At 36.1% G+C, this 22,328-nt stretch overlaps 1 protein-coding gene across 24 annotated transcripts in view; it reads left to right on the forward strand.

The window, feature by feature from the left end:
* Window positions 1-3,038: 3,038 nt before the first annotated feature.
* Window positions 3,039-22,328, forward strand: part of RIMS1 (regulating synaptic membrane exocytosis 1) — a 191,591-nt gene continuing 172,301 nt past the window's right edge. For all 24 annotated transcript variants that reach the window (XM_031057153.1, XM_031057154.1, XM_031057178.1 and 21 more), the window contains exons 1-2: window positions 3,039-3,148; window positions 4,927-4,938. The gene's annotated coding sequence lies outside the window, so the exon portion shown is untranslated. The remainder of the gene's footprint in view (window positions 3,149-4,926; window positions 4,939-22,328) is intronic.

Here is a 22,328-nt window from a genome sequence, read left to right on the forward strand (position 1 = left end):
AGTGTGGTTTAGTCACAGGAGATGTGATGTGCCCAAAGACTCTCCCATGGTGGGATCTTTTTTTGATCATGCATATATGCCATGCCTGTGAGTGTGAAATAGCAGTGCCCTCCCCAGACACATCAGCTTGTGGGGATGCAGCTCTTTTGTTCAGAGCGTTGGGAGGTCTGCACAAGTGAAGTACTGCAGCAATGTCTCAGAGTAAGCTAATCCTGAAAGTGCCCTTCACTACAGTAGCAGTACCAGATAAATGTTTGGGTACATGATGAAAAGTCATATGGGTGTATGTATATATCCCTCTTACACAGTGGTCTGGTTGCTCTTTCTGTTAGAGGGGATTGAATTGGTGTCTGCCTCAAGGGTCTGCCAAGCCATTATATCATATGCTGTTATTAGGTCTTTAGTTTAACCTTTAGGTGCTTGACTACATTAAGGAATATTTAATAGTTTTAAATTTTCCTTGCATCTGATGAAAATATGCTCAATAGCCTGGAAGTTAAGGAACAAGTCAAAACCTACCAACTGTATTTTAGTTCTTGCTTAATACTTAAAATACTTCTATGTATGGCAAAACTATTGTGAGGGATTTTCTGCCACCATTATAGAAGAGCCAGAGACACAGAGATCCAGCTTTTTCCTCAAAAAGGTAGGAAAGGTGGTTAAAAAAAGAGCTAATTGAACCAGACCTGCTGTGAGCTGGGTAAGATTCTTTCTGCTCTGTGAAATGTGCAGTCGTTTTCTCCAGTTCCGTTCTCACTGTAGATAAAATGCCAGCGTTTCCTCAGTAGTGCTGTGCGTGATATGCAAGATAAAGGTTTCAAACCCCTCATAGTAAAATGTGTCTTACATGAATTCTGAAATTACAAATCTATAAACAAGTGATACTTATTTATTAAAAACTTTAATTTCATCTCACTTAAGTTTTGCCCAGTTTGTAGCATGTTCATCTATCCCTTGGTGCACACAGAAGGACAAAAACATAACTGTGTTAATACTCTTCCTAAGCTTTGTTTGAGATAGAAAAATGTAGATGGTCTAATTGGAAAAGAACAGGAAGAGGGGCAGTACTTGCTGTTATCTTCCCTTTCCATGTTAGTGAACGGCCAGGGCTTTTGGTTTTACTTTAGTGGAGGAGAACTGAATTTAGTTTCCATGGTTTCATTTTTTAATAGAATATTTGATGTAATAAGAAATTTACCTACAGACCTCTCCAGTATTTAATTGCATTCTTTAAGCTGGTTATTATAAAAATTTCTGAATGTCTTCAGTTGTTTTTATGCATTATAAGTGAGAAGCTGTGTAAGATAAGTTAATTCATATGTGTAATCCAGTTATATGGTGAAAAGTATTAAGTTTCTCCAGTATTTTGCCTAAATCTTTGACCTACTTTTCTCATCTTACTCAATACTGCAAAGGTTTTTAAGCAGGTTAGTAAAAAATAAAACAAAACAAACTCTTTGCTGCTCCTGCCAAGCTTTTGATTTGCATAAAGCATTAAGTATAATGTATCATGTTTGTAGTAAGGGAGAATAGATTATTCAGTTGCTTAGCTTTTGCTGTTGTTGCATTCTCACTAGAATGCACCCATGTGATGTTACTGGTTTTAGTGTGAGAGCTGGTTGAAATACAATTTACAAGCAATAATATTCCTGTACAACTGAATTATATGTGTTTTACCACGATTCCTGTAAGTTAAGTTGAATTATCATTTTTTAGGCTTGAATATCACATTAAAGTAAAAATATCCACATCACCAAAAAAGTGTTTCATACAAAGAACACAGATCATTTACATCTTAAAACTCCAGACAAGTTCTCCACACACACACACATACACACACACACACACAAGCCCACAGAAACATGGCATTGTGTCACTAAAAATACACTGGTTAAATGGTGTGAGTCAGTGCTAATTAAGGAAGTAGGTAGAGGTAGCTCAGAGCAGAGATAAAGGATATCACCAAGACCTCTACAGACAACACACCTACTGTTTCCATTTATTAAACTCAAGATTGCCTCTTTTTATTCATAATCTGTGTAATTGCTCATGATTTTTAAATGTTATCCATGGAGATGTAGATTTGAAGCAACATCTGGAAAAGCCTGGGTTCTACATAGCATGGAGCAAAGACCAAGTTTTGCCCTTCTGGAATCTCCTCCTTAGGCTGGCTCAGGTCTTTTTGAGCTGTGTTTAGGAGGTGAGTCTGTTGTGTAGCAGCATGCTTCTCCAGATGGTGGGCATAGGATCAGGGTGTTGTTGTTTGAGGCAGCTGGGGAGAAGTGCTGCTTCTTTCAACACCAGTCTTCATCCTAGGAACCTATGCACCTGCTAATGCTTCTATATACTCCTACAGCTAAACTGGAATATCTATAATGAGGGATGGCAAACCTTAAGTAGTTTCTCGTGTGTAACAAGAGAAAACACAACAGATTGTGAGGATATAAATTTGAAATAAAAATATGTTCTCATATTTGTGTAAGGTCAGTGTCATCGTTTTGAAATATCTGTTGCATGTGTTAGTAATTTAGATTTTGAAAGCACTGAAACTGGAGATTGATTTACATATTTTGATTACACCTGATGAATAAATTAAATTGGTTAAAAAGATGCAAATTTGGTCACACAATTATTTCTTTTATTCAGTACATGGTAGGCAATTTTGTTCAGTTTATGCATTTGGATCAATTTCTGGTCAAGTGAAATTATTTGTTTGTAATCTTTGAAGTAAGCCTTCAAGAATAAAGATGTCTATTTTTTTTTCCTTTAGATTGCCTATACAGTCTTCTGTGTGCAGTGTGTATTTGATATGAGGTGCATGTAGTATTGTGAACAGGCCCAGAATATTTGGTGGAGTTGCAAACTGAAAGAAATACAGCTTAGTAATCTTTCCTCCTATTCGTGCTATATAAACTTTTTTTCTCATCTATGCAGGAGGTTGCATCAACAATTTGAAAGCTATAAAGAGCAAGTAAGAAAGATAGGGGAAGAAGCCCGCCGTTACCAGGGAGAGCACAAGGATGATGCTCCAACATGTGGAATCTGTCATAAAACAAAGTTTGCAGATGGTTGTGGCCATTTGTGCTCTTATTGCCGGACCAAGTTCTGTGCTCGGTGTGGAGGTCGTGTCTCTCTGCGATCAAACAATGTAAGTCTTCTGATGTAAGCTCTTAAGGAAAAGCCTCCTGACATTGTCATGCTGCAGATTGTTCACTTTAAGTTTGGCATTTCATGCTTCATTTTACTTAAGTGTTTCATTCATTGCTTCATTATGATGTGTGTATCATACATGTAAACCAGTGTAAAATCATACAAGTAAAACAAATGTATCTAATGATTGCCAAGGTACTTGGGAATCACAGAGTTAATTAAAGCAAAAGAATAATAGTGTCCAGTTCTGTGGAGTGAAAGCTTGTAGAAAATGTACTTGTTTTTCATAGAATAAAAGAAGAAACCCTTTTACTCAGGTACAACTCCACATTAATAAATTCTTGTTGAAACCTTATTTAATATTACATTTGTATTTTCATAGAGCTTGTCATAAACATTTATAGATTGCTTTTACATGAATTCAGTCAATTTTTTGGTTTAAAAAAACCAAAAAACAACCACTTTTCTTGGCACAGGAAAAGTGTTATGCCAATTTATTTAAAATTTATTTGAAGAATAAAACTTCAGATTAGTCTGGATTAAGCATCCTACTTTCAGGTAAGTGAAATGAATGGTTTTCCCTCTGATCTGCATGAGTTAGCTGCAGCAGCTTTCCACAAAACCAAACATTATCCAAGAGTACCCTCTGATCAGTCAGTCCCTTCCAAGCCTCTGACTACTCTCTCATACAGGAGCAGTAGGATCTAAATTTGGAATACTGTTATCCAGTGATTATTTTTGGCTGGTCATCAAGAACTATGGTGTGTTATAAAACTTTATAAATTTTAAAATGTTTTAAAATTTAAAATATTTGATATAATTTATATTACCTATATGTATAATTTTATATAATATAATTTATATAATATAATTTTATATATAATTTAAAATAAAATGTTATAAATCTATTTTTATTACATGAACAGTTTTATTTTCTGTCATGAGATGAGGCAACTTTTTTGTGTGGCTTTAAGAGGCCAGGCTTTTGTATGGTAAATTTATAGGTGCTCTTGGTATAAACACAAATTCACCTGAAAGTGAACACAGATTGTATAGCAGATAATCATGTTCACAAGGGAACAAGTTTGTGGCCTTTTCACTTTTTTTAAGATGGACATCAGCTGAATAGGCCTTCTGGAATTTCATGTAAGCCAAAAATAACCCCTCAAAGAGATGCATTTCATGGTTATTTTAGAGATTTTCCATAGCCTAGATGTACCTGTGAGTCCCAATTAAATTAAATTCACATGCTGAAGAAAACTATGTAGGTGAACTCAATGAAAATGTGCATGTATTAATATTAGTAAAAATAGATGCATTGCATTGTGTCACCTGTAGATGGTGTCATCAGAGCAAGTCTCTGAAAATACAGTTTACTTTGATGCATTACATTATTCTATTAATGAGTGCATGTGATATAGCTTAACTTTATTCAGAAAAAAAAAAAAAGAAAATATGTTTAAACCATTTTTCTCCCCCTATTTCAAGCCACAAAAATGGAGGAGTGTAATTTCATTTGTAACTTGCATTTTGTTTCTTATATTGTTTATGCTTCGGTGGGTCAGGGTGTGAAAACATGCTTTCAACATATGCAGTAATGTCATCTTTTTATTTAAAGCTCTTTTTTTCTTAATTTTGTGGTTTTGTCTCTTTGTAGAGAGTTATTGGAATTGCATTTCTTTGAAATCTGTCTATTAATACTTGCCTATTTTATTCTTTATCTCTTCTTTTTTTCTTTTCTCTTTTTATTCTGCTTCCTTGGATGCTTTCCCAAAGGAGGACAAAGTGGTTAGAATCCATGCTTTTTATAATTTATTGTTATAATGTTGTTAGTTAACTGGGATACATATTAATGTGAAAAACTGAACTGAAATTTCATAATCACCCACAGGGGAGGGGGGAAAAAGAGGAATCCTGACATCCAGGCTCTGCACGTCCCTTAGCTGAACATAGGCCTTGAAGACAGCTCAGCAAGGACACCCAAGACTGTTGTCAAAGTTATGAAAATAAAAGAAATTAAGAACTGAAAATTACTTATAGGCTAAAAAGTAGAGGAGCCAATAAAGTGTAATATAATTTGATTTCATTAATATATCTTTAGTTAACATGTTTGACTTTTTGCATGCAAGGTCCTTCCATTAGCTTCAGGAAATCTAATTTAGTCTTTTAATTCTAATTTTACATTGTTTTACATGGTTTGCTGTGTTTCACTTCTAGCTGCAGCACAAACTCAGGGAATTCTTGTCAAATCAGCTTTTTGATTGACATTTTGAATAATATATATAGGCAAACAAACTGGACATAAGTATTGTGAGCAAGGTGGAGTGAATCCTTTTTGAATGCATAGTTATAATTTCAAAAATCTGCAGAACTTTTAGGATCAAGCACAGGCATATTCCCCAGTGTTGCCTGTGCCTTGTCTCAAATAGGTGAGGGTAGTTCCCTGTTCATCTCTGAACCCTGAGCATGGCATCAGGTGTGGCAGTACCTGAGCAGAACAGTGCACGTGCATTTACCAGCTTTTCTGAGGCAGTTCTGCAAAAGGTGGTACTCCAGATTTTTAATTGGAGTATTAAGTATGGCAGTTAGGTAGCTTTTCTGGTACCTCAGCTGAAACAAGTGTAAATTATTTACAATCCAGTGTAGGTTTTGATGTGTTCTTTGTTGAGTTAAGCTTGTGATATGGTGTTATGTGTTTTGCCCCTGTTTAAATACTAGCGTACCTGTGACCTGAAATTTAGTATTGTTCAAATTCCCAGAGAAAATTATTTCTATCACATTTGAGCATTGCAGTAGGTTTTTAATATGTTAGTATTAGAGCTACTCTGAAAATATATTCTGAAAACATATCTGACTTGTTTGGATTGTCTTAATTCAATTAAATACATCCTTATCAATTGCACTTGTCCTAGTTTAGGTTTTTCTAAAGCTTTAGGTTAGTTTAGGTGTTGAACTCCAGGCTTCCACATGCCAAGAAAATGCCGTAATAGTAATGTGTGAAAACAAATTCTATGTGGTGTGATAAAGCTGAGCTACTTCTCTTTAACAGCTGAAAAGTTAATGATAATAACTAGTCCTGAATATGTGAAAAACTTGGGGATCACTTCTTTAAAGTACCATTGCTTTAGCAGTGCCTCTCTCTAGAAGTTAATGTAATATATAGAATTAATTAATTTCAAAATATTAATACATACCTAAAAATGTCATGTTTTAGAACAATTGATATAATTAAAATAGAGCAACATGAGAAAAATATTATTTCTTAATTATTTTCAATGGCTCAACATTCCTGACTGATTACATATGGCAAGTTTCGTATCAGTAAAAACTTCTAAAATGTATTTATCCCTTATTGTCCACATGAATTTTTTACCCCAATAAATTATATTGATACAAAACACATGCACCAAGTTTCTTCAAGTTAAGGGTGCATCGTTTGGCAAGGATGCTGAAGTGTGAATTACCAAAGTGTCAGCTCAGGAAAAGTCAAATGTTAACCTTGATTCAAGGTGTTGGAGAATTAATGACCCTTCACCTGTGGTGTTGTTTCCCATGCATTACCCTCTTTTACAAATACAAAGTGTGACAGGCACAAAGAAAGTCAATCAGAGGATGATCCTATGGAAATGAAGAGCTGCTTATGTGAGAGGAGTATGGGGAGATTAAGGGGACAAGACCTAAAGCAATTATAGTTGATACCTGGAAGTATGGAATTGATCTGTAGAAATGCAGAAAATTTAAACATAAGAATAGAGGACAGTGAATACATGAGACCAAATATGTACAACTTGGTCCTAAACACTCCTGGCTTGAAAAAAGATGTTTACAAGCATTAAAGCCTTGAGAATTTATTTCATGTGGCTTATTGGAAAGAAAAAGAGCCCAATAAAACTTTAAAGGCTAAATTTAATGCGGTTAGGAAAGGATTTATGTGATGTGGTTGCTTGTGGCTGTAGAGCAATGTACAAGGTCCCTAAGAGGTCCTTGCAGCTCTTGATTGTGGCTAAATATTTTTAAAATGTAATGCTTTGAAGCTGTTCTTGACCTTTTCAAGTAAGTGCCAAATATTTCTTAAGGAATTTTTTCAAATATATATGGCAGGACTTAATATGTTCTCTTCTAATTTAAAATCATAAAGGACATCCCAAAATACCTTGTAGTGTGAGTTAGTAGGTATCCTAGGCTGATCAAGAAATGACTCCATTACACTTCCAAAATTAATTGGCAATAACTGGCATACTCTAGTGACGAATGAGTTACATGAATTTCAATTATTCTTGTTCTAAAATGTCAAAATGCATACTCAAATATGTTTCTGAAGTTCTTCCATGTTTTTTGAGTATTGGTTAGCTGTTTGTACTTCTGACCAGAGTTTGCTCTCATATAGTTGCAGGCAGACCACATTTAATGGGTTTAATTCAATTTTATGTGAGATAAGATTTCAGAAGGAAGTCAGGTAGGTTTCTTTTTTCTTTGAGAGAAAGCTGACACTTCTATTTTGGCAGAATGTCCTAGATGGTTTTAGTTCTTTATAAAGGGCCTACACTTCCATTTTGAATCCTTTTAGTTATGTTCTGTACACCAAGATTTTAATTGCCAAAATGGTAGTGGGTTTAAGTTACTTTCCTGTGTTCCATTCACTCTCCCCTGTGATGTGAAATATTTTGATTATATTTTGGTAATATTTTGGAAATATTTTAGGGCAGTGGAAAAGTCAGGAAAATGTCCCACTAGTAGTTGTCCATGGTTTGGTAAGGGGTGGGAAGGGCCCAACCTCAGTCCTCCTGATGGACTGGCTGCCACTGCTTTCTCTGTTCTTCCCTGCCATGGTACCACAGCCTTGTAAAGCAGAAAAATGACTGAAAATACAACTCTTTTTCTTTTCCTCATTCCTGCAAAACTTTTTCACAGTATTTGGTTAGGTAATGGAAAAATACGGATTGCCTTTGTGATCACCTGATCTGTGTTTCTTTCTCCTTATAGAAGAAGAGATACAGTATAGGATACAAAAATGAATGAGCAAATGTAGTTTCTCTGGATCAAAATTCAGATATTTCATGAGGTGCTGTGGGTGTATTGAACTAAGTGAAATATGTATGACATTGACAGAATTAGGTGGAAGATCCATGTTCCAGATTAAGCTATATAATTATCCATAGCAATCAGTCTACCATTGTAGAGGTTTCATTAGGATTACTATTTTTTATCAAATTTCAAATGAAAAAAATAAGAAGCAAATGTTAAAAGTAAATGTTACAATTTTCCTGTGCTTGCAGAATAGAGCAGTTTGCTTTCTCTTTCTTCTATTTCCATACGTAAAGGACAACTGGTGGGAAATCCGGATGTAAAATACATTATAAATATATGAGAATTTATAACTGAACTTAGTAGTATGTGGTTGCAGAAAATAATGCTGGTAATCAGTGCAGAAGAGAGTCCTATTTCTGATCTGGCTTTCATTGAGATTGTTTTCATTTTAGTATAATGTCAGTGATTTATACTTGGAAAGAAAGACAACTTGGAAACATTTGCTTAATTGTATGTCAGGTGGCTTTTTCAGGGAGTTTGTAATTTAGTTCCTTTAAATTATGCTTAAAATTTGCTTACATAATGGCTTGCTAATTTAAGCCTTAGCAACTTGACTACATATGCCATGCAATTCAGCTGTGTACGAATGCTTTAACAGAAGTTGGTAATATTGTCAGAACAAAATGTCTGGATTGTCAGGATTTTTTTTTTACATCTCTTGAACAGAACTCCTAGGTCAAATTGTCCATTAAAAGACTAATTTCTGTATGCTCTGACTAACACAGCTGTAGAACAAAACAGAAAAATCCAACAGAAGGATGTAAATTACCTAGCAAATTGCAAATTGACAGCAGATACATTTTCTCTCTGTAGCATTCAACATAATTTTTTTCCAAAAGATATGGGGTTTATACACATCATGAAAGAAACACTGCTTTTTAGTAATGCCTCCCTAGAACTGCTGTTTCTAGCAGGAAAAAACAAAACAAAACAAAGGCCAGCAAGAAATTCTATTCTATGAGGAATTCAATTTCAAGTAAGGGGGGAGGGATCATTGTCCTCTGCTTGTGGGAAGTTAATTTGCTTTCAAACAAATAGGAGTGTATAAAATTTCTAGGGAAATCCTTAAAATTAGCTTGCTCTTCACCAAGTTTGCTGAGTATATGTATGTATAAGCATATATTGTACAGATTTTTCATTAGTGAATATACATGCATACCATATATGTGCATCCTACTACACAGCCTAATACAGGAAGTACAGGGCAACCCAATTTTTTGACCTTTGAAATCTGTTAGTGATTCAAGGTATTTAAATCACCTGAGGAGTTATTATTTATGTGCCCATTTATGTGGACAGAAAGAGATGTTATGCCATAGCAGTCACAGAATCTCAGAAGGACTGAGGTTGGGGGGAGCCTCTGGAGGTCACCTGATCCAATGCCCCAGTGCTAAAGGAACTTGGTCCTTCCAGCTTGGCATATTAATTTGTCTTTTGACTTGCAGAGTGAACAGTGGAAAACTCAAAGATATTTCTTGTCGTTTTTGTTACTTGTTTGCTTATTGTAAGTATACACATTATAGGCTTATACAAAATCTCCTTAAGTTCTGTTAGGGAATAATTCTGTGACTTACAGCTTTGGACAAATGAATTTCAGAATTTTACAGAATCCTTTAGAGAGAACAATAACACTATGATGATTTTTTTCAGCATTCAGAGAGAAAGAAACACCAAAGCTACCAAATCAATGTTGAGCTGTTCATTTCTTTCAATGTAGTATTTTTATCATTTTAACACTCATGATCTCACGTTCTGTTTGGTACAATTTAGTGGATTATATAAAGCTGAGAAGAAACAGCAGGAGAGCCTTCCAGTGGTTCTCCCAAAAATATTGTGTATCCTGCTGGCTCAGTTACTATCTGAGGTGTGGGAGATAAATGTTGAACTCCATTGTGATAAAAACTGCTTTTCCAGATGGGATACAGTGCTGTCAATATTGATGAGGAGCATCTTCCTACCTGACTTGGGTCAGTTTCACCACAAAGACAGAATACAAAATTTTGAAATTATTTTTCTTTTTGTGTTTTTGTCCAGAAGTATACTTTGAGTTAGTATTTAAATCTTGGCTGAAATGATTCTATTGCACTTTTCTAATAAGTACTGGTTTCTGAAAATACAACAATATAGAAATATTTTTATTCACCTCTTGTCAAATATGATTCATCAATGACCTAAATATCTGTAAGTATAGAGATGAGATTTCAAGGTCTTGTGTAAAGGAAGATAATTTCAGTTAATTAGCTTCAACTGCAGATATATTTTAAAACCACAAGTAAATTAAGCAAGTTATAACAATTGAAATCTGAGATTTTTTTAATGCAGTGCACCTTAAGAAAGAGGATAATGAAAGAAAATACTAGCAATGTAACACAAAGTAATGAGAAAGGTATATGTGTTCATATACCTTAATATAATCAATATGATGCTGTAGACTGTAACTTCATAGTAGATTTTGATCCTTGTCTATCCAGTGAATACAGTGTTGAAAATGAACAAGTATGACCTTATAGATTTAATATGATCATGTATGCATATCTGGTGTAAGGTAAAAGGAAAAAATGAACAGTTTAAACCAATACAATTCTGATCATCTCTGACTAGTCAGAATATGTATACAATTTTATAAAATCAGGAGGAAAAAAATATAAATAAATTAAAATTTGCCAAAATTGTATCTTTATATGCATGAAATAAACTTTCTACATCTTGCTGCTTATAGTTATTAATTCTGATTGACTGTAAATGCATTAATAGTATTTGATCACCTTTTGCTTGCAATTGTGCCATCAATAATGTAGATAGTAATAATAATGATACATAAAATTAAAATCCTAATTTTGAATGAAGCATTTCTTCTTTAATGAGGGCTTTATTTGTAAGAGGAACCTTTTATTCTTATGAACAAATCATTATTGCTGAATCATTATTAACATTCTCATAAATACTAAGTCTTATAAATATTTAAGGATTATACAGTAAATATTTAAAGTTTATGTATTTTTCCAGATTTTTGGGAATAGGGTTGGTTAGCTACAGGTAGGATGTCTGTTTAGCTTGGTCTGTGTAGATGATAATTTTCAAAGCATAGTCACTCCAGGAATCTGTTTATGAGTCCTCCAGTTCTTCTTTACTTCAGTGTGTTTCCAGTAATGTTACAATCAGTAGAAAACAAACTCAGCCTTAAATCCCTGCAAAACCTGTAGATAGCAAGCTGCAGTTTCAGCTGTGAGATCACTATAACTATTTGGAACTGTTCTTGCATCCAGCATCATGTCCCTTATTTCAAACTACCTTTCAGTGTATTATGCACATTTAATTGTGTTAATTTTCCACAATGTCCTATTTTTTCAAGTCCTTTAATTCATTATATGGATTGCTTTGAATTTATTGTTACCTCTTGCTAACAAGTCAAATCCAATCTCACTGCTATTACTATTGGACTATTGCCTTTATGGTGTCTTAAAATCCAAAACTCCACTGGCATTTTCATTACCACATCAAATTTGCAGTTGTTCATTCTGAATTCAGTTTACCCTATTGCATTTCAAATTAAACAAAAAAAATGTTCTTTGCAAGGTATTGTGTATTTACTATATTTCTGTTATTTTCATTTCTGTAATGGAATAATTTGTTACTTGTTGGCACTGCAGAAATCATAGAAGAGATTAGAGATCTCTATACACCGCATATAATAATTTTTTTTTGCTATGGAATACAGAACTAATAAGCAAATTCACTATCTTAATAAAAAAGATCAAAAAAAAAGTATCTCAATTTTCTTAAAAAATTAAATTTTACGAATGTGATTTCCTATAATATTTAGCTGCTTTAGTAGTAGTACAAACTATCTTTTTTCAGCTTATAAAGAAATCAATAATCTTGGTGATGAAATTAGTGACTAATTCAGAGACTGTGACTGGTATAGGTGAATTTCATTTGAACATGCCTACTTTCTCTGCATGTATTTATTATATCAACATTTTAGGGAATAAGTTCATTTCATTGGGTAGATTTATAGCTCTTTGAAACCGGTCTGCAATGTTCGTGGAGGACAGTGGGGAATCCTGGGGAGTCCATCTGCATGAGAGTGGGGTAACTCTGGATATAACACACTTTTCCAATGTGCTTCTGTATGGCAGGTCTGATCACTGGAAATGAATTCCTAGTGTGCAGTGCTGAGAAAATAGAAATTAAGCAAAAATGCCATTATAACTGTTGACTGTCATAAAATGTGTGTACTTGTGTAGAATCAGACAGTTAATATACTCACCCAGCATTTGTTTATGTGAGAGGTGGCCTATCAGTGAAGGAGGCATCTGTCAGACAGAACCCTGAATGTCATAATTTTGAGCTATTTTTTGAATGCTTCAGGTAAATGCATCCAAAATTAACACATCTATTTCTGGATGGAGAGCCCCATAACAATGTGACATCTATTGGCAAACCAAGAGAGGTGGGTTTGTGTTTTGTAATTTGCAGTTGAAGTTGTGGTGCAAAAAAAATAATCTGGAAGTGTAGAAAAATATTATCTGGAAGCCCTCCTTGCTGTGGAGGGCTAAATAGAAGGGATCACTTTACAGAGACAAACCAGGCAGGCAAATATTTCACACCATCTAAACTTTAATCTAATTCACCCAGAAAAAAAGAAGCCTTGGTATCTCTTCCAGTTGATACTCCAATGAAAACTTAGTTTTAGAGACCACAGATACTTTTTCTTTTCTTTTTCTTTCTTTTTTTTTTTGTCCCTCCCTCAAAAACATTGAGGGAGAACAGAGTAGCAAACATGCGGATGTCCAGGGATGTGTTTAGGCTCAGGAGACTTGAAGAAGTGTGTTCTTCTGTGGGATGCCTGTGGAGATACGGTGCACCAGCAGAGCTGACTGCTGATGTCCAAGCAGAGCTCAGTCAGAACTAGAAGTCCTGTGGCAGCACCTGGTGGGACTTGGTTTTATCTGAGCAATGCACCTTCAGATTTTCCAGCAGAGATCTGTTTCCTGGATGTACTTGGGTACATTTTATTGCTAGAAGATAATCAATCCAGCATCATGTCCCTTATTTCAAACTGCGCCCAGCTGTGGTAACGGTGAAAAGTCTTGTAAAAGGATCCCATAAAAAGGAAGATGTCTTCTAATCATGCATCATTCTTCCCTAAAAGACCTGAGCTTTTGGCAAACTAACTGAATCCCCTTGTTCAGCCTCTCAATATGCTTGTTCCATGTGATCACACAAAAACCAGCTGTCAGCTTACAGGCATGTGAGAGTGCGCTCATTTAAGCTCAGGCTGATTTGACAGCCCAGTGTGTGTCCCTTAAGCCCAATGAATTCTTTACTTGATCATTTTATTTCTTGGAATTTGTGTCTTTCAGTTTCAATCATATAGTCCTCATTCACGTAAGATTCTTCTATGTGATGGGATTTTTAATGTGATATGTGGGGGCTAGGACTAAGTATGACTCCTAATATTTAAAATGTTCATAGTTATGTACACTGCTGAGGCAAAATTGTTTGGTTTTAGTAGTTATAAAATAACATAGGAATGCTAACTAGAATTAAATTTAGTAAACTGAATTCCAGGGCTATTCTGGCACCACAAAACCAGGGGTATTTTAGCCAGAAAGAGATCTTACTGCAAAGAGAGATTTGGTAAGATTTTTGACCTATTATGCATTATGAGAAATCAACAAGTAGCTGAAAAAATTTCAAGAGAACAAAGAAATTATGAGGGCTAAATGTAATCTGTGCTCTCTTACTGTTTCTCTTTTTATCATAAATAGACTTAATCCTCATCCAGGATTAAAATTCAGTGTATTTTTAGCCATGTAATGTCCTAGATAAAAGACACTTCTATGTTTTTATATATTTTGCCTTCTAGAGCATTTTTTAATTTTACTTAAGGGATGGATACTTTCTGTTTATACATCTCCAGTGCTGCAGTTGGAGAGGATGTAGGATAGTTTGTCATCCATATACCTAAGGTACATGGTTTTATTAAGCATAATTGAACATAGAAGTGTATATTTCAAGCAAGGAAATCTATAGAAAAAGTTCCTGTAATATTTTGTGAGTTTCTTCAAATTCCTTTAATATAAGGACCCATCTGCAAATCAGCCTTCCTACAGAGATAAATTCAAACTCTCTCCAAAACTGTGATTATAAAATGGTATAAAGTATCTGTTACCAGTTGTTTAATGACTGGTCAGAGATTAAATGAAAATCTGGACAAAATGTAATCTGAATTTCTGTAAAGACCAGATAAAACCCAATAATTTTTTAATCCAGATTGAGGTTTCCAAAAAGCTGTATTATTTAGGCTGAAATTTAATCATGTACTGTGCAGTTTCAGTATTCCAGCTAAAACACCTGTCAAATAACTTAGATGCAACAGGTTTATGGAATCTTTGGAGTTAGATGTTAATTTCTCAATAATCTATTATATTTTTTGTTAATTTGTTCATAAAAAACAGGCTCCCATAGCAAAATACTTTGTCGTGGTGAGTTTTGGGACAGTTGTTTGAGATATTGCATTCTGAAAAGTTGAGTATTACTGAGAAATGCAGATTAATCATAGAGATGAGCAGATGTTGCTAGGGCTCTCTGGAAATAGATGAGCATGGGAATGATGGTTGTATTGTCATGACTGGAAGAAATTTTTGCTGGGATGTATGTTGCTGGGATTTTAATACTGGTAGTGTAACTTTTTCTCTGCAACATATGGTGAGTGATCAAAGCTCATACCTTTGCTGTGTATGCATCAGCAAAATTACTTTTTTCTTCCCTGACCAAATATCTTCTACAGAGAGAGGGCAGTTGAAAGTTCATCAGTGAACTGCTCTTAAGACCTTTGTCAGCCTGGCAGCTTTACCCCTCAGGATTATTTGGATCAGTCCTTTTAGCTGTAAAGAAGCCTGCTTTTCTAGACTATTTCAGGGACTCATTTTACTGCCTTTGTGGATGGGTCAAGAGACCTCAGAGACAGCTTCTTGCCCATGAAAGTTTAATGCAGCAGAAAAAGCAACAAAGGAATTAAACTAAGGAAGAATTAATCTACTTTATCTTTTTGTTTGGGGTTTTTTTGCCCCCTAAGCTTTCAGCATAGATATAAACATACTCTTGTGGATGTCCTGTGTTGCAGGTTATATCCCTTCACTCCATACCCCTGATGTTTTCCTAATCAACCAGTGAGTGTTTAGTAGAGCCTATTGCTGATATTAGAGGAGCTTACCTCTTGGTCTTTTGTGTAGACTATTAAAGAGGAGACTGGTGAAGTGTCCAAAGGAGATTAAGTCAATGCATTTTCCTGCCAGACTGAGTAGGAACCAGTTCTAGATGAGGACTCATATTATGAGAACCCAGCTCATTATATGTGAGTTGGGTTTATGCTTTCATAATACTTATGGGGGAAGATCAGCATGCCCCAGAGTGCTTCTGCTTGCTCTGAACTAGACTAAATCAGCTCTGCATCTTTCTCAACTGTGGCTCCTGTTTAGCCAGAGAGAGCCCCAAGTCACCAAGTGCCCTGTAAGGTACTGCAGAGTTTTATTGTAGCTCCCAGCAGCTGCCCCAGTCAGGCTGGCTCTCAGGTCATACCCACATTGTACCTTACAGCTCCACACTCATATTTTGGAAATGGTAGGGCATTGAAGGTAGGAATGAAGGCCAGTGTTGAGGCAGTTGAATCCTACAACAGTTTTTCATCAGTTACAGTAGGAAATTGTACAGCAGCAATGGTCTGTAGACACATTCAGAAGCCTATTTTTAGTCTTGTCTCCAATGAAACTCTACACACTCGCTCTGAATCTTCTGCGCAAACCTACGTGTTTTCTCCTCTACAGGCAACCTGACAATTCATGCACCAGCTGGTTCTTTTTTAACCTTTTGTCTCCTACATGAATTGACCTCCTTAAAAGAGGGTGTATGGTCTTATGCAGTCCGTGATATGTGGAAAGTTGTGAATATATTCCACTGGAGAGGGTTCAATTTGGCTTTTTCCCCCTACATTACAGTCACTGACAAGCAAATATTGTATATTACTGAAAATTGTACTGAACCACACTTAAATTTTCAGTATTTTATTTAGGATATGCTTATTCATGTTGGTAAATTCTTTTCCATTTTTTGACTATAATTCATAGGCCTGTGAAGACCAAAATCTTTTTTAACTTTCTGACCATGCAATGAGAAGACAAACTCTTGTTGAAAATTTGCTATGCACAGTTTTCAGATAATGAGAATGGTAGAGTTCAGCTCAGTACTCAGCTTTAGAAAGATCAAGTCGGCTAAGGGAATAAAAAGCCTTAATCAAGGATAGAATGTTTTAGCCTTCTTGAGGGTAAGATGTGTTGTATTCAACACGTTTACAACAATTCACAGCACTTGTTGTATTAGACACATTTACAACAATTCTCATACATATACAGTAATGCATTACACAACAATACTTATACATATACAGTAATATATTATACAGCTATACTTATGTATTACAGTAATACATTATACCAGTTACATTACACCAGCATCTATCTCTACTTGTCGAGGCGGTCATAATGCAAAGTAAATACCTCAAATGCCCCATAAACAAAGACTTCAAATGTCCCATTATTGCTTGTTGGTGGCTCACCTACTTCCAGGTGTCTTGATTGGAGATAATCAGGTCTAGACCTCCTTGTGGCTTCCACCTGCCACCCTCCGCTTCACCCACGCCACTTGATGCATGTCCATCCCCTCCAGGGGCTTTTCCCAAAGCACCCAGCCAGAAGCATCTGGAGCTAATCCAGCAGTGATCCAATGAAGGATATTGCTGCCAGACTGCCACAGAGCCCTGGCATGTCCAAAGCTTCTCCAACCCTCTCCTGAGGTCAATCTTCTTCTGATATTATTCAGCCCTTACAGGGGAACTCACCATCTTCTCCAGGGACTCTTCTGGTCCTCACCCTCTCCTCGGGTCGTGGGATTCTTCTCTTCTCAGGTTCCTGGTCTTTGCAGCAGCCTTCTGCTAAGCAGCCTTCTGCTAGCTCTTCTTGCAGTCTTCTAACTCTTTGGCTGACTCCACCCTTTTATGTCCCTTGCTCTTAATTACTCACAGGTGTTAACACAGCTGCAACTCATTGGGGAATACTGTGCCCCCTTACAATTCTCCCTACAAAGATGGTGATTGGAGAAAGACCAAATTGGTCTAGTTGTCTTAGGAGAACCTGCTTCTTTTTGTAAAAAGAAGATGACAGGCAGCTAATTGGATACCAAAGGCAGGTGTAGTTAGCCATGCAGCCAAACAAGGAGCAAGCCCAATGCTTCAAGCCGTACAAATTTCAGGCAGGTTTGGCAGGCAGTCACGCTAACCTAGTTTCTCAGAAACTGTGCTCCTGTTGTAATGCTAGAGAGATATGTACACCTTCAAAAGTTACTGCAGCAAAAGCTTTGTGAAGTCTCAACCTCTGTTGAGACTGCTAGGTACAGTTCTCTCCAGACGACGTGCCCCAATTTCCAAGTTATCCATTGAAAAGAGAGTTGAAAGCTTGACAAATCTGGCCCTCTATTAGTAAGGCCCACTGATAAATAGAAATCAATGCTTCAGTGACTGTAATTGCATAGAAAATAACTTGAGTTTTAAGTCTCTTGATAAGGAAGTTCATGACAAAGTTAAATTTGATTAAGAAGACTGTTAAATCTATCTGAGCTGCTGCTGAAATGCATCCAGATGATTTTTTTCTCCCATTGAAAACTATGAGGATAAACTCAAGATTCCAAGGGCTGTAGATGGGCTTTCAGTCATTTCTAAAAAACTGCTATGCAGTTTGTTTCACAAAAAAAGATTTACACATTTCTTCATTTGTACATCTTTTTAGAGAGGCTTCTGCGGTGGATTGACCTTGTCTGGCTGCTAGAGGCTCCAACAGGACAAGGGGAGAAAATAAGGTGGAAAAGCTCATGGGCTGAAATAGAAACAGGGAGCTGGTTCACCAACTACCACCATGGGTGAAAGAGACTCAGCTTGGGGATGGTTAATTTAATTTACTGCCAGCTAAAATAGAGTTGGATTGTGAGAAACAAAGACAAAACCTAAAATACCCATCTGCTTCTCCTTTCTCCAGTCTCAACTTTACTTCTCCACTCCCCACTCCTCTGCTTTATCGAGCCACGTGGCATAGGGCATCAGGCATGGGCTGGCACCAGTCCATAATAGTTCTCCTCTGTTGCTCCCTCCTCCTCCAGCTGTGGCCCATGGCTCCCTCTGTGGCCACAGTCTTTCAGGAAAAATACCTGCTTCCATGTGGTTTCTCCAGGGGCTGCAGCTTCTGTCAGGAAAACTTTCCCCAGCATGGTCTTGTCTGCAGGATGAAGGGGAATCCCTGCTCAGGGCACTGCAGTACTTCCTCCCCTCTTCCTTCCCTCACCCTGGGGCTGGCAAGGCCCATTTCTTTTTGTAGCTCTGCATATCATGGCATCAGCTTGCCATGTTCTACTTAATCACTTCCTCTTCCTTGGCCATAAGTACCTGCAGTTACTGCTGTCTTCTGTGGGCTCACTGGGTTTAATCCTTGGATTTGATGCAGGAAACAATAGCTTGTTTTCAGAGCACGATACAGATTTTTAGAACGTTACTTTGGAAGACTTACGTGTTTTCTTACTTTTCTATCCTTTATGCAATCAGTGGCACATGGGTTGCATTTTCCTTATTCACTTTCTTTCATTTCTCATTTTTTTCTCAACTTCTGTTAGTTTTTCTAATTACAATTAAATTTTGAAACCATATCAATTTGGCAATTTTTGAGGCAGTGTTACAGGCTTTATTTCCATTATAAGGTAATTTATAATTAAATATTTAGTAGATAATAATGCTACACTTAGCATTCCACTGTTACATTATACATTGTGTAATAAATTACAATCATACAAAAGCAACTTTGTATACACCATGTGGATGAAAATGAGTTAAATGATAACCACAGAGCTAACTGTAAACTCACATCAACATAACATGGCTGTCTGTCTATTTTAGCCCCAGAAAGATCACATTTGGGGTTTAACTATTCTAACATTTGCTTTTAAAAGCCCCTCTTTCAGAAGTGCTAAATTATGGCTAGAAGAGCTTTCTGATGTACAACACTTTATATTACTTGTAAGTTGACTCTGTTCTCAAAACTCATCTGACACAGGGTGCTCTGTGCCCTTTCAGTTGGTTAAGGCCTTGGGTTTGTTTGGTAGGAATCTGCATTTTTAGTGTTTTCTTAAATGATTATTGCGAAATAAAATCTCTATTTTTTGCCATGTCTATGTTATAAATGTAGCTACCACGGTGTTTCTTGGCTAAGAAAATCACCTTTTCCTTCTTGCTTCTATTTTGGTTTTATTTTTCTGTCCTTTTAAGTATATAGCCTCTCCAGCATATATTTTAACAGTAATTACTATTTCCTAGCAGTTTATCTTACTGATAAACTCAATCTTTTGAGTTTATTTAAATCTATGTCTCAGTCTTTTTTCTGTCTTAGTTTTCTGGATGGCTGACTTTAGCTGCCCAGTAATTTCCTTTTTCAATTTAAATGTCACATATTATTGTATTAAATGAGTGCAAAGAACTTAGATTCCCACACTTTAAACAGCAAGGAAAGAGAACATTGCTCAAGATTAATGTAGTATAGGGTGATTCTTAGGCTTCTGTGCAATAAACATTTTGGGAAGTCTAAGTTTAGCAAATACCATAAACATTTCACAAAGAGAAGCTGCTTGTGCTTGCACAGCAAGTGACATGGCATAGTCTCAGCAACCCTTTCAAACAAAATGCTTGGATGTAATTACACAATAGAGAGGGAGAGAAATAAAAATATGTAGATTTAGAAATTGAAGAGTCACTTCTGCTTTAATTTGAAGCACAGCCATTAAAATCATACAGAGGACTTGGTACTATAATATGTCTTAGGCAGAGCATGACATTCAGTGCAGATCTTAAACCTTTCAGTTCTGTCATAGTCTGCAAGCAGCAAATTCTTACAAGGGAAGCAATACTCTCATCACTTGTGCTCAGCATAGAAAAATAGAGGCCTCTTCTACTTGTTGATTGTTAAACTTCAGAATAGGTTGTTTCTTTAAAATAAGCAGGGAGGAAAAAAGTGAAGGATTTGCAAATAAAAGACTGCAGTGCCGCATGATTATTACAAAAGCTGCTGGATGTGCTTTGTTTGCATTTAGAGCTTTAGTGTTTCACAACCAATCTGGAGCTGTTTTCTGCTGTGCACTGAGTCCTGGTCAGCTTTTTTTAAGGTGTTTGTCATAGTGCACGTGTGTGTGGGCTTGGTAATGTCTTATGCTAGTTATGCCTGAAGAGATGTAAAGCTCACCTAAAAGCATTTCTCTTAAAAGAAAAACAACCCTGAATCCCCAAATGCCTTCTTTCTTTTCTGAAGAAAAAAAACTAAACCCAAAGGAAAAAACCTTAAACCAAGAAAAGGAAGTAGAGTTTCCTCTGAAGTAAGTTTTATTTGTCCATGTGACATCTCTGTTCCAAATGCACTTTTGCTCTGTGACAACAAAACAATCCAATTTTGTTGTTTTTCCAACCCACTAGTTTCCTCATAATCTCTGATATTTGTCCTACTTTCTCCCTGACGTCCATCTCTCATTTTTTTCCTCAACTTGTTGTCTTTCTATTTTTTCTCTTTAGCCTACTTTGAACCTTTTTATCTTTTCATCCATGTCCTCTTGGACATTTGTTCTTCTTGGCCACCTCTCTCACAAATCTTCCCTTCTTCCCTGTATTCTTTTGTTTAAAGAACTGAAGTGGTTAAGGGAAAGTTATTAAAGACAACAGGGCCAGAGGAGCCTGACCCCCAGTAAACCAGTCGTATTTAAGCTGGGATAAACCACTGGTTTTAGTATAATCACCTAAAACTTACAGAGACAACCAGAATAAAACTAACCTTATAAATATGTAGTCTACTGACCTGATTCCAGTGTAAAGTTAAAATTAATTATAAACTAGAGAGAAATACAAAGGACTTATTAAACTCAGATTCTAGAAAGAATAGATACTACTGAAATAATATATTCTTGAAAACCTCTCCCTGTGACTGCAGATGAGGGTGGAATTGTCTGATTTTTTCTATTATGTCTGTTTTGGATTTAAATAACTAAAGTTGATTTGTTTGGCTGACATCATTCTGCTGGCAGTGTTATATAATCTGAATTAAAAAAGCTCAAAAGATGGAGTCACAAGAACATGCAAGGATCAAATCAAAACTGAGAGAACAGTAACTGAGCATAGAATGTTTATCACACATCTTGGTGAAAATGATCTTTGCAGTTCACAAAGTGGGCACAGTCTTTGAACCCAGCAGAAGGCTGATGTATCTGAAAGTTATTTTTTGATATACAATGTGATCAGAGGTACTCCTGCTTCCTGCAAACTCCATGTTTGTGTTTAGTGTTCAGCTACATCAAATATGACTGTATATTGAGCAAATATCAGTATGCAGGAGAGGTGATCCAAGTCCTGGCAACAGTAGATGGATCTCACCAGCTCTGGAAGCTGTTTCTATGGCAAAGCTACCTTCTACCAAGCAGGGAATAAGAAAGTTCTTTTAGTTGCTGACATGATTGTCTTCCTTTTATATAAGGGATCTAACTGGCCATTAAATTTAACTCCTGACACACACAGAAACGTGCAACACAGAAAACCCCTTACCTGATGAAAAGATTGCTTGCTTCTGTTGAACAGGCATGTGAGCACAAGTCCAGTTCATGGTCCCTGTATTTGTACCACCATGGAGTAGGCATCCCTCTATTTCAGATAATAAAGAGGCAAAATATCCTTGACTGTTGCCTCTTCCCCAAATAACCTTAAGTTGTCACTGCACTATATGCCTTTTATTTGTTTAGGAATTACAAAGCCTGATTAGATATCTGAGAATATACAGGTAAGTGCAGAAGATCAGAATGGTTCTCCTCATCTAGCAAAGTTCTGATCTCAAATTTTAACCTGTTTTTGTAACAGTAGCTTCATCAGATAATGAAATGTCATTACTGTTTGATTTTTCTAAGTGTATTGTTCTGCACTGCTTTACATCATCTTACCCTATTGAAACTTCCCTCTTTCC

This window comes from Geospiza fortis, unplaced genomic scaffold (assembly GCF_000277835.1).
Source record: "Geospiza fortis unplaced genomic scaffold, GeoFor_1.0 scaffold190, whole genome shotgun sequence".
NCBI lineage: Eukaryota > Metazoa > Chordata > Aves > Passeriformes > Thraupidae > Geospiza > Geospiza fortis.